This window comes from Oncorhynchus mykiss, chromosome 21 (assembly GCF_013265735.2).
Source record: "Oncorhynchus mykiss isolate Arlee chromosome 21, USDA_OmykA_1.1, whole genome shotgun sequence".
NCBI lineage: Eukaryota > Metazoa > Chordata > Actinopteri > Salmoniformes > Salmonidae > Oncorhynchus > Oncorhynchus mykiss.
In genome coordinates this window covers 57,528,684-57,541,705 of record NC_048585.1, presented here as the reverse complement: position 1 = coordinate 57,541,705, position 13,022 = coordinate 57,528,684, and the positions used below count along the sequence as shown (strand labels likewise).

The 13,022-nt window shown below is 42.1% G+C and overlaps 1 protein-coding gene across 1 annotated transcript in view; it reads left to right on the top strand.

Moving 5' to 3' along the window:
* The first annotated feature begins 4,921 nt into the window (after window positions 1-4,921).
* Window positions 4,922-13,022, top strand: part of zmp:0000000660 (arf-GAP with Rho-GAP domain, ANK repeat and PH domain-containing protein 2-like) — a 257,277-nt gene continuing 249,176 nt past the window's right edge. Inside the window, exon 1 of the mRNA XM_036958269.1 lies at window positions 4,922-5,576. The gene's annotated coding sequence lies outside the window, so the exon portion shown is untranslated. The remainder of the gene's footprint in view (window positions 5,577-13,022) is intronic.

Genomic DNA, 13,022 nt, shown 5'->3' with positions numbered 1-13,022 from the left:
CTCTTAGTCCTGGCTGTCATCAACTCTCTTAGCCCTAGAGCGGTCTCCTCCAGCAGCCTCAGAAAGCTCTCTTTCCACCCTGTGCTCAGCTGGAACCCAGGGTCCTCCATTCTCAGTCCAACACAACCTTTCATCGAAGTCACAGTGGATCAGGTTAGTCATGCATTTTTTCTTCACTGGTTGCCCTTTTCTCGTGACAACAGGTCATAAATCTTGCTGCTGTGATGGAACACTGTGGTATCTCAAAATCAGGTTTGTTTCAAATTCTTTGTGGGACTGTGTAATCTGAGGGTCTCTAATATGGTCATACATTTGGCAGGAGGTTAGGAAGTGCAGCTCAGTTCCACCTCATATTGTGGGCAGTGTGCACATAGCCTGTCTTCTCTTGAGAGCCAGGTCTGCCTACAACAACCTTTCTCAATAGCAAGGCTATGCTCACTGAGTCTGTACATAGTCAAAGCTTTCCTTAAGATTGGGTCAGTCACAGTGGTCAGATATTCTGCCACTGTGTACTGTCTGTTTAGGGCCAAATAGCATTCTAGTTTGCTCAGTTTTTTTGTTAATTCTTTCCAATGTGTCAAGTAATTTGGCCCTGTCCGGGGGTGTCCTCGGATGGGGCCACAGTGTCTCCTGACCCCTCCTGTCTCAGCCTCCAGTATTTATGCTACAGTAGTTTATGTGTCGGGGGGCTAGGGTCAGTTTGTTATATCTGGAGTACTTCTCCTGTCCTATTCGGTGTCCTGTGTGAATCTAAGTGTGCGTTCTCTAATTCTCTCCTTCTCTCTTTCTTTCTCTCTCTCGGAGGACCTGAGCCCTAGGACCATGCCCCAGGACTACCTGACATGATGACTCCTTGCTGACCCCAGTCCACCTGGCCGTGCTGCTGCTCCAGTTTCAACTGTTCTGCCTTACTATTATTCGACCATGCTGGTCATTTATGAACATTTAAACATCTTGGCCATGTTCTGTTATAATCTCCACCCGGCACAGCCAGAAGAGGACTGGCCACCCCACATAGCCTGGTTCCTCTCTAGGTTTCTTCCTAGGTTTTGGCCTTTCTAGGGAGTTTTTCCTAGCCACCCTGCTTCTACACCTGCATTGCTTGCTGTTTGGGGGTTTTAGGCTGGGTTTCTGTACAGCACTTTGAGATATCAGCTGATGTACGAAGGGCTATATAAAATAAAATAAAAATGTATTTGATTTGATTTTAAGTAATTATCTTTTTGTTTTCTCATGATTTGGTTGGGTCATGATTTGGTTGTGTTGCTGTCCTGGGGCTCTGTGGGGTGTGTTTGTGTTTGTGAACAGAGTCCCAGGACCAGCTTGCTTAGGGGACTCTTCTCCAGTTTCATCTCTCTGTAGGTGATGGCTTTGTTATGGAAGGTTTGGGAATCACTTCCTTTTAGGTGGTTGTAGAATTGAATGGCTCTTTTCTGGATTTTGATAATTGCTCTGCATGCATTATTTGGTGTTTTTACATTGTACACAAAGGATATTTTTGCAGATTTCTGTATGCAGAGTCTCAATTTGATGTTTGTCCCATTCTGTGAAATCTTGGATGGTGAGCAGACTCCAGATCTCACAACCATGATGGGCAATGGTTTCCATAACTGATTCAAGTATGTTTAGCTAAATCCTAATTGGTATGGCGAATGTTATGTTCCTTTTGATGGCATAGAAGGCCCTTCTTGCCTTCTCTCTCAGATCGTTCACAGCGTTGTGGAAGTTACCTGTGGCGCTGATGTTTGAGTGGTTGGGTTAAATGTGGAAGACACATTTCAGTTGAATGCATTCAGCTGGACAACTGACTAGGTATCCATCCCCCTTTCCCCTTTCCTTTGCTTTAGGCCAAGGTTCTCTCTCTCTCTCCCTCTCTCTCTTTCTCCAGCTTCCACTCATATCACACATCACACTACAATGACTATTGGTTTTACCGATAGCAAGCTTACATAATGAATAGGGATTTCTTCCAAAATCTACTTGCAGTTTCATGGCAATAATTGTAATTTTGGCCTGGATATTCACAGTGATTACTATTTTAATCAAACTAATTAAACAAACTAACTAATAACTTTTGTGAAACATGACTGTGTGTGTGTGTGTGTGTGTGTGTGTGTGTGTGTGTTTTTGTGTCCTGCGTGAAGAGGCATGTTTAATACCTGCCTGACACTACAGTATATCCAATCTTTACAACTGTAATCTCCAATCTGGCTGATAATACACACAGTAAGTGGGTTGGTAAACTGTCGTGGAAATGTCCTGTATTACCAAATCATGAGAGAGCAAACCACACACAAGTCAGAGTTATATCATAAAGTCCATCTTTAATTATATATGAGCTTCATCACAACCCTGTGACTCTCAGATCAATTCAGTGTCTATAAATGAATTCTCTGAGAGTGCTTACAAAACAATTCTTAGTATCATTTATAGCCAAGACACACCCATCTCAACTCACATGACGAATATTATGTAAATAAAACATCTTATTTATCAATGTTACCTAACTAATTCTGCTACCACAACAGTCTTCACATGCGCACGTACACAAACATGCACACACACGTGCACGCACGCACACACACACACAGAGTCCAGAGGAAATGTAAATAATGCCATAACATTTGGACTATGTTGAAATGAGACATAATTGAAGATGACAGAGATAGGGGGGGGACACTCAGTTTACATTTTACAGGGCAGCGTACAGGGCAGTTTACAGGGCAGTTTACAGGGCAGCGTACTGGGCAGTTTACAGGGCAGTTTACAGGGCAGCGTACTGGGCAGCGTACTGGGCAGCTTACAGGGCAGCGTACTGGGCAGTTTACAGGGCAGCGTACTGGGCAGCTTACAGGGCAGCTTACAGGGCAGCGTACTGGGCAGCGTACTGGGCAGCTTACAGGGCAGCTTACAGGGCAGTTTACAGGGCAGCGTAAAGGGCAGCGTACAGGGCAGCGTACTGGGCAGCGTACTGGGCAGCGTACTGGGCAGTTTACAGGGCAGTTTACAGGGTAGTTTACAGAACAGTTTACAGGGCAGTTTACAGGGCAGTTTACAGGGTAGTTTACAGAACAGTTTACAGGGCAGCGTACAGGGCAGTTTACAGGGCAGCGTACAGGGCAGCGTACTGGGTAGTTTACAGGGCAGTTTACAGGGCAGCGTACAGGGCAGTGTACAGGGCAGTTTACAGGGCAGTTTACAGGGCAGTTTACAGGGCAGCGTACAGGGCAGCGTACTGGGCAGTTTACAGGGCAGTTTACTTATCTTTCAAAAGTGGAATGCTATCCCCATCTACTGGCTGCTGATGCACACTGCATACATGCTTTTCCTGTAAGGTGAGATATTAGGAAATGGGATTTCACTGAAGTGACTTGACTTGTTATTGCATTCTCTCATTGAGTTGGGAAGGGCACAGGTAGGACACATTGTACAAGAATGAACCAGACAATTCAATTGTTTCTTTTCAGATGATGTACTCTCATTCAAACTCATTTTCTATGTCACACACTACCTCCTGCCCTCACACAACCCTTCTGATGTAAAGTTACATAATAAATGCTTGGCAAAATAGCAATCGGAGTAGGTAACTACCATCACACACCAATGATTCATGTAATACATGTCATATTTTCTTATTTAACTAGGCAAGTCGGTTAATTAAGAACAATTGTCTTATTTACATGGTTATTCTGAATAGAAAGTTAGAGAGACGGCCTCATTAACTAGTGTGTTGTGGTTGGTGTAATATGTAGGTCAACATGTTACACCAACCACAACACACTAGTTAATGAGGCCGTCTCTCCCTTTCTATTCAGAATAACCATTTCTCTATGGGTTTAGGTGACTGCATATTTGTGTTTGTGTGCAGTGGTATAAAGTATTTAAGTAAAATACTTGAAAGTACTACTTAAGCCGTTTTTTTGGGGGGGTATCTGTACTTTACTATTTTATATTTTTGACAACTTTTACTTTTACTTCACCACATTACTTAAGAAAATAATGTACTTTTTACTCCATTACATTTTCCCTGATACACAAAAGTACTCGTTACATTTTGAATGCTTAGCAGGACAGGGAAATTGCCTAATTCACACACTTATCAAGAGAACATCCCTGGTCATCCCGACTGCCTCTGATCTGGCAGACTCACTAAACGCAAATGCTTAGTTTGTAAATGATGTCTGAGTGTTGGAGTGGTGCCCCCTGGCTATCTGTAAATAAACAAATATAATCTTGCCAACTGGAATTTGAAAGGATGTATACTTCTCCTTTAACTTAAGTATATTTTCGCAATTACATTTAGTTTTGATACTTGAGTATATTTAAAACCAAATACTTTTAGACTCAATTAGTATTTCACTTGAGTCATTTTCTATTAAGGTATCTTTACTTTTACTCAAATATGACAATTGGATACATTTTCCACCATTGTGTGTGTGTGTGAGAGAGAGAGGGTGTGTGTGTGTGTGAGAGAGGGTGTGTGTGTGTGTGTGAGAGAGAGGGTGTGTGTGTGTGTGTGAGAGAGAGGGTGTGTGTGTGTGTGTGAGAGAGAGGGTGTGTGTGTGTGTGTGTGTGTGAGAGAGTGTGTGTGTGTGTGAGAGAGGGTGTGTGTGTGTGTGAGAGAGAGAGAGAGAATGAAAGTGTGTGTGTGTGTGTGTGGGTGAGAGAGGGTGTGTGTGTGTGTGAGAGAGGGTGTGTGTGTGTGTGTGTGTGTGTGTGTGTGAGAGAGAGAGTGTGTGTGTGTGTGTGAGAGAGAGGGTGTGTGTGAGAGAGGGTGTGTGTGTGTGTGAGAGAGAGGGTGTGTGAGAGAGAGGGTGTGTGTGTGTGTGAGAGAGAGGGTGTGTGTGTGTGAGAGAGGGTGTGTGTGTGTGAGAGGGTGTGTGTGTGTGAGAGAGGGTGTGTGTGTGTGTGTGTGTGTGGGTGGGTTACTGCGCTGGTGCATGCTAACACATTCCTGTCTAGGTAGAATGCATTGCCTGAGGCCTCTCGATCAAGCTACGACACGCAAAGAGAAAGGCCTGTGCTCTCTTTTTGACTTAAAGGCAGTCTTTTTTTTTATGAGCGGACGCTATAAGGTTTGACACACAGGGAAAATACAGTATGAGAATATTTTTGAAAACTGTAATAGCATTTCTTAGCTGACAAAAACAGACAATTTACCTGTATAATCACCCTATTAAAAATACAGGAATACTGTGTGAATAGGAACCCATAGCAAGACAAGTACATCATGTTTCCCATTAATAATAGACCTATAGAAATCGCAGGCCTTATGAATTCATACTCAGACAATAATAGGCTTATTGGTTTAGTTATTTAGCCGTGGTGTGTAAAGACGTTAAATTACTAAAGCAACATGAACAGGTTGGTTGCACAGTTGCTGGAATGGGCGTGGAGTTGTAACGTCTCGCTTCAACAAGGCAAGAGAAGGAAACGGCGAATGTCAAACCAGACACTTTCTGGAAGTTGCGATATGTAACTAGGAACTAAATACAAAAGCTCGACAACACAGCACACGTCTGGCAAAACTAGAGAGATGATACCTGAGACTTCTGCTCACCTGTTTTGAACCTCCGGTAAGTTCCAACCCGACAGAGTCGAGCCCGTTGGCTCTGCTGGGGACCCGCAATGACTTTTGTTGTGACAGTCCGGAACGTGGTGATCTCGCAACGTTAAAGTCATAAAAACGCAGACCTGTTATAACACAAATGCCGTAGAAAAACAAGTGTTTCATATGTTATAGTCGTGGGAACATGAATAAATATATGTATATTTTATAGTGGTGGGAACATAAATACATAGAAAATGCGTGTGAATATTGCGGATTTATGCACCTCTTATGTCAATGTATCAAACCTAATCTTTTAGAAAGTAGGCCTACAAAGTGTGCGTGGAATTTATGTTTGACAGTTAACGCACCGTTATGTATCCTTTTTAAGGTAAATAAAGAAATATGTACGTACTGATAGAGACTGTTATTCGCTGTAGTGCTTAGGCTACTTGTGATGGACAGTCTGTTCTGCCCACTGCTCACTTACTCTGTCAGACTCTGGTACGGCAGCTATAGCTATGCATTCAGAGTCGGCAGGCCTTCGGTAATAACTTTCTCATTTTATCTAAAGGCAGAGGAGGTTGATTACAAAAAGTAGAAACTGTCTGAGTAGCCCACATCAGCTATGAGACATCAAGGTGCCAGTTAGCAGATTGGTTTAAGTTTAAACACGGTTTGTAGTAGGAAACAAGTGGATGTCAATCAGTTTCTAACTGGCTCATAAATATCTTATATGAAGACGTGTCTTATCACAATGTCTACAAATCAGGTGGAAGTTCCAGATATAAGCACCTCTATGTATATGTTTTTTGAATGAGGGGTTTTACGATGGTAGGTCATTCCAAACACGGAAGCATTCTTAACAGGCAGGGAATGGAAATGTCAAATTGGACTTTGTTCTTGGCTGAATGTTGTCAAGAAATGTGAGGGCGTATTAGTCACTGTAGGACCAGGCAGGCAGCAGCCTGGGAGAAGGATGGGCTCCTTACCTGGCTGTGACACACACACTTTGCATTCTTGTCGTAAGAATACTGTGTGTGTGTGTGTGTGAGCGTACGTGAGTGCTCAGATACCGTGTGTGAGAGAGAAGGGTACATCAGCAAGCAGTCAAGTGTGTGTGTGTGTGTGTTTGTGGTGTGTTTGTGGTGTGTGGTGTGTGTGTGTGGGTGTGTCTGTCTGTTTGAGAGCTCATGTCCCCTATACATGATGCTGTTTGTCTCAGGGTTCCATCTGACATTGGAAACCTCATTTCTTTTTCTATAGCGTTTTCTGTCCTCTCTCAATGTTGGTTACCGTGGGCTGTGCTGCACCGCTGTCACTCTGCGTTGTGTGTGGTTGATTGAGACGTGGACTTTGGAGATCAGGTAGTTTTAATCAAGCAGAACTGACTCTCTGCATCCTGCATCTGCATCCAAAAGGAAATAAAACATTTTTGTACAGCCACATTATGTTCAGCAAATCGTCGACTCTTTCTCTCCTAGTGCATCAAAATGACTTTCGAATACAAAAATGAGTTTACTTCTTATTCTATAGCGTTTTATATCCTCTCCAAATGTCTCTACTGTCAGCTAGGTTGATACTTTGCTATGTTTTCATTCATGAAGCCCTTTTTATAAAAGGCTCCACCATACCTAACATGGTTACCAAACTGTTAAACTGTAGACATAGGAGTCACCACCCCCAGTCTCAGGGATGATGAACTCTGGGAATTCCTTCGGTCTGTACTGAGTTAGGTAAATCAGCTTTTAGTTTTCTTTCACCCTATTCGTGGAACAATCTTCAGAATGTTCTTTAATGTGATATTCTGGTGTCTCTTGGGTAATTCAGACAGCTGATTGAGGACCTTATTACTGATGAATGTGATGTTCTGGTGCCTCTTGGGTCAATTCATACAGCTGATTGAGGACCTTATTACTGATGAATGTGATGTTCTGGTGCCTCTTGGGTAATTCAGACAGCTGATTGAGGACCTTATTACTGATGAATGTGATGTTCTGGTGTCTCTTGGGTAATTCAGAAGGCTGATTGAGGACCTTATTACTGATGAATGTGATGTTCTGGTGCCTCTTGGGTAATTCAGAAGGCTGATTGAGGACCTTATTACTGATGAATGTGATGTTCTGGTGTCTCTTGGGTAATTCAGAAGGCTGATTGAGGACCTTATTACTGATGAATGTGATGTTCTGGTGTCTCTTGGGTAATTCAGAAGGCTGATTGAGGACCTTATTACTGATGAATGTGATGTTCTGGTGCCTCTTGGGTAATTCAGAAGGCTGATTAAGGACCTTATTACTGATGAATGTGATGTTCTGGTGTCTCTTGGGTAATTCAGAAGGCTGATTGAGGACCTTATTACTGATGAATGTGATGTTCTGGTGTCTCTTGGGTAATTCAGAAGGCTGATTGAGGACCTTATTACTGATGAATGTGATGTTCTGGTGCCTCTTGGGTAATTCAGAAGGCTGATTGAGGACCTTATTACTGATGAATGTGATGTTCTGGTGCCTCTATGGCAATTCAGACAGCTGATTGAGGACCTTATTACTGATGAATGTGATGTTCTGGTGCCTCTTGTTGTTCTTTCTGCTTGCATTTTGTATTTATAGTTTGATGTGTGTATTTTATGTCATTTCTGTAATTCAGGGCTCATCTGTAAAAGAGACCTTAGTCTCAGTATGACTCCCTGATAAAATAAAGGACCTTGGTCTTGGTATGACTCCTTGATAAAATGAAGGACCTCGGTCTCAGTATGACTCCTTGATAAAATGAAGGACCTCGGTCTCAGTATGACTCCTTGATAAAATTAAGGACCTCGGTCTCAGTATGACTCCTTGATAAAATGAAGGACCTCGGTCTCAGTATGACTCCCTGATAAAATAAAGAGACCTCGGTCTCAGTATGACTCCCTGATAAAATGAAGGACCTCGGTCTCAGTATGACTCCCTGATAAAATGAAGGACCTCGGTCTCAGTATGACTCCTTGATAAAATGAAGGACCTCGGTCTCAGTATGACTCCTTGATAAAATGAAGGACCTCGGTCTCAGTATGACTCCTTGATAAAATGAAGGACCTCGGTCTCAGTATGACTCCTTGATAAAATGAAGGACCTCGGTCTCAGTATGACTCCTTGATAAAATGAAGGACCTCGGTCTCAGTATGACTCCTTGATAAAATGAAGGACCTCGGTCTCAGTATGACTCCTTGATAAAATGAAGGACCTCGGTCTCAGTATGACTCCTTGATAAAATGCAGGTTAAATAACAATTCTTGCTGAACTTCTTCTTTTTAGCCAGACAGGATCAATGCTTTGGGAGTCTAGTCCATTCTAAGGTTTACAGACTGGGTGGTGTGTGTGAGGGGGTGGATGGTGGTAACCAGAGAGAGATGGCAAACTAAGTCAGATCGTGTGCGTGTGTGTGTGTGAGGAACTGGTGTGTGTGTGTGAGGAACTGGTGTGTTTGTGTGTGTGTGTGTGTGTGTGAGGAACGTGTGTGTGTGTGTGTGTGTCTGTAAGCACAATATTTTGTTTGCCAATTGCCAATACAGGTCCCTGCATGTTAAGGGAGTAAAATACACACAGCTATAACCCTTTGAGACTCCGCTAGATAAACTAATAGAGAAACACCATCTTTCACCTCTTAATAAATGAGCCTTTACAGTCCGTGCGCCGAATCCGTTCTTCACATGTGAAGGTTCCTTGACGTAAGTGCCACATCAACGCCTGCTTCATGTCAACGTTGGAGTTGGGATCTTTACATGCCAGTTTCTCCTCATCTCATCTTTGATGCCCTTGGCAATCTCGTTTCAAATGAAATGAAACAAACGAGCACAAACACGCGAGTAGCCCTTTACACTCGTATACAGGCTGGAAATGGCAGGTTTGGACACTGATAAGCGCCTACATTGGAACACAGTGGCTGTACAGTAAGATGCTCAACAAGTCGTCAGACCTCAGGGTCTCTGCTCCACAGCTCTGTATGGGGGTTTTCATTGACAGCTGTTCTGAACTTGAGCACCACGTGACAAGAAGTCGCTCCCCCTCCTCCCTCCTGCTGATTGGACAACTTTTGCAAATGTTTTGTTGTCTGAGAGAGAGAAATGCTGTCAAATTAAAATGACTCAATATATTATGAAAGATGAGACATTGAGAATTATATTATTTGTTTTATTTGTTATTTAACTAGACAAGTTAATACCACTTCATACAAGCAAGACAAACACCTGTGAGTCCAAATGTGCACTTCACATTTCCATATCATAAAACTCATGTCATATACAGTGTCAGTGTTTATCATCGCTATGTTTGATGTACAGTTACAAGGTAACAATGGCGTTATACCCTGGGTTGTTCTGAACACCGAATGATCACTCTGTTCCGATGTGTTGTGATGACAATTTGCTGTGGACCACACATCTGAGTGAACTCTTGACTCAATTCTAAAACGCACCAACTGAGGCACCTCATGATGTGCTCAGATCTTTTCTGTGGCCCAATCAAAAGTTGTTCATCCCTGATTTTAGCTGGTCATTGTTGGCAATAGAACAAGCTTTCAAATGGCCACCTTACCCAGATTTTGATTTATAATGGACCGTTTTTTTGGAATGCGTAAACAACAATAGTAATTGTGTGATGTCGGGGATCCAGGGCTGTGTTCCAAACAAAACAACTGCAAGTGTGCTTGTTCTAGTTCCTCAACGCCACAGCTAGGGGAGATCAAAACACCTTCTAGTTGAAGACTCTTCTTTGATTCATAAAAGTGCATTGGAATTACTTAGGAACTGTGCGCACTTTTGGAGAGATGAGTGGCCACTTGGAAACACCAGTTAGACCTCTCACACAAACCCTTGTAAAATGTTTTGTCTTATACTGCACCTACCCCAATTTTTTCTAAGAATTTTCATGTCATGTTACCGACTGTATCCAGATTATTTTTCAGATTTTGTTATCAATAAATGTGGAGAAAAGTACACTACATGTAAAATGCACATGAAATCAACAGTGTAATGTTTTGGATTAAGTCTTGTCAAGTGAACTGTGGTATCCCTCACCTTTTTAGTCTACACATTTTTTGCCATAATCTCCAAACTGTTCCCTTTGTAATGGCTACTATGGCTATGCGTTAGCTTTCCATATTTCTTCCGTAAGAAACAGTTCAATTTAGCCCTATCCCACAAGTGTATTGGGTTAAATAAGAAGAGGTCTCAGTTGGATGCAGAAGTGTTCTGATATAGCCTCGGTGGCGTGGGTCTACCACATATGAAGTTACACTTGTTCCTCAGTGTTAACGCACGCTTCTCTCTTTGACTTCTCATTAACACCACCAGACAGGGCTTCCAATCACAGTCTGGTGTTGGTCTGATGCTACTGTGAAACAAACAAACACTGCAAGCGTCAGGGTCATATTCATTAGGTACCAAACGTATGAAAACAGACTGAAACAGGACTCAACACATGTACATTTTTTGGTTTCCTAGTTACATATTTCTTCTTCTTCTTCTTCTTCTTCTTCTTTAATTCTTCTCCGTTGCATGCCTGTTATAGTGGTGGTCATAAAAGACCTATGAACCCCCACTGACTGTTGTTTGTGAGGATTACTGCTGCAGAGCGTTGACCTAAATGTTGACACCGTCAGCACTGTTGGGCCTTGTGGTTATAGATCTGGTATAATTAGAGTTACAGTGCCTTCAGAAAGTATTCTGATACCTTGTCTTTTCCCACATTTTGTTACGTTACAGCCTAATTAAAAAAATATAAATATCTAAATCTACCTAAATAGCACCCTGTTCCCTACGTTGAGCACTACTTTAGACCTGGGCCCTATGGCAACCTATTCCCTATATATAGTGCACTACTTTAGACCAGAGCCCTATGGCAACCTATTCCCTATATAGTGCACTACTTTAGACCAGAGCCCTATTCAAAAGTAAAAACTGATTTTGATACATTTTTGACAATGTTTTACAAATTAAAAACGGATATATGACATTTTACATCAGTATTCAGACCCTTTGCTCAGTACTTTGTTGAAGCACCCTTTGGCAGCGATCACAGCATCGATTCTTCTTGGGTATGACGCTACAAGCTTGGCACACCTGTATTTGGGGAGTTTCTCCCATTCTTCTGTTGCAAGGTGAAACTTGACCACAGTCTGAGTTCCTGAGCACTCTGGAGCAGGTTTTCATAAAGATTCTTTCGGTACTTTTCTCCGTTCATCTTTGTCTCGATCCTGGCTAGTCTCCCAGTCCCTGCTGCTGAAAAACATCCCCACAGCACAATGCTGCCACCACCGTGCTTCACCGTAGGGATGGTGCCAGGTTTCCTCCAGACGTGACGCTTGGCATTTGGGCCAAAGAGTTCAATCTTGGTTTCATTAGACCAGAGAATATTTTGGCAAATTCCAAGAGGTCTTTCCCTTTCCACTGTGCCTTTTACTGAGGAGTGGCTTCTGTCTGGCCACTCTATCATCAAGGCCTGATTTGGTGGAGTGCTGCAGAGATGGCTTCTCTTCTTCTGGAAGTTTCTCTCATCTCCACAGAGGAACTCTAGAGCTCTGTAAAGACCTGGTTTTTGCTCTGTCATGCACTGTCAACTGTGGGGTCATATATATATATACAGGTGTGTCCCTTTCCAAATCATGTCCAATCAATTTGAATTTACCACAAGTGGACTCCAATCAAGTTGTAGAAACGTCACGGATGATCAATGGAAACACCTGAGCTCAATTTCGAGTCTCATAGCAAAGAGTCTGAATACTTATGTAAAAAAGGTATCCGTTTTTTTATTTTGATACATTTGCTAAAAATTCTAAACGGTTTTCTTTTTGTCATTATGGGGTATTGTGATGTCATTATGGGGTATTGTGATGTCATTATGGGGTATTGTGATGTCATTATGGGGTATTGTGCGTAGATTACTGAGGATTTGTATTTATTGAATCCATTTTAGAACAGGGCTGTAAATGTAACAATGTGGAAAAAGTTAAGGGGTCTGAATACTTTCCGAATGCACTGTAGGTGAAGTTTGTTTACAGGAAGTGTTTATAGTACAAGTTGTTATGGGGTGAGAAAGCTTGTTGGAGTGGAGGACTAGACACCATGAAAAAAAAACAAAAAAAAAGACAGAACAGAGTAAGGTTAGTTCTTATTTCAAAGGTTGATAGAATAGGATATGTCAATGAGACCTTAGAGAAAGTGTGCAATTTATATGTCTTGTTGAAGATGGACTGGCTTGTTCAACAGTAATGCATATTATTTCTAGCATTGACATTTGGGTTCTTAGGTTTATACTGCAGTGGGGAAAGCACTGGGGCAGATTTGGTTTCAGCTCTTATAGCTCCTGTAGTTCGACTGCACCATGCAGGATTCAAGCGTTCTTATGTAGAATGTCAACTTTTAATGGAAATTAATTGATAAGTGAATTTTGAGGAAACGTCATGATTTTTGTTTTTTTTCTCGGGATATTAGATGTAC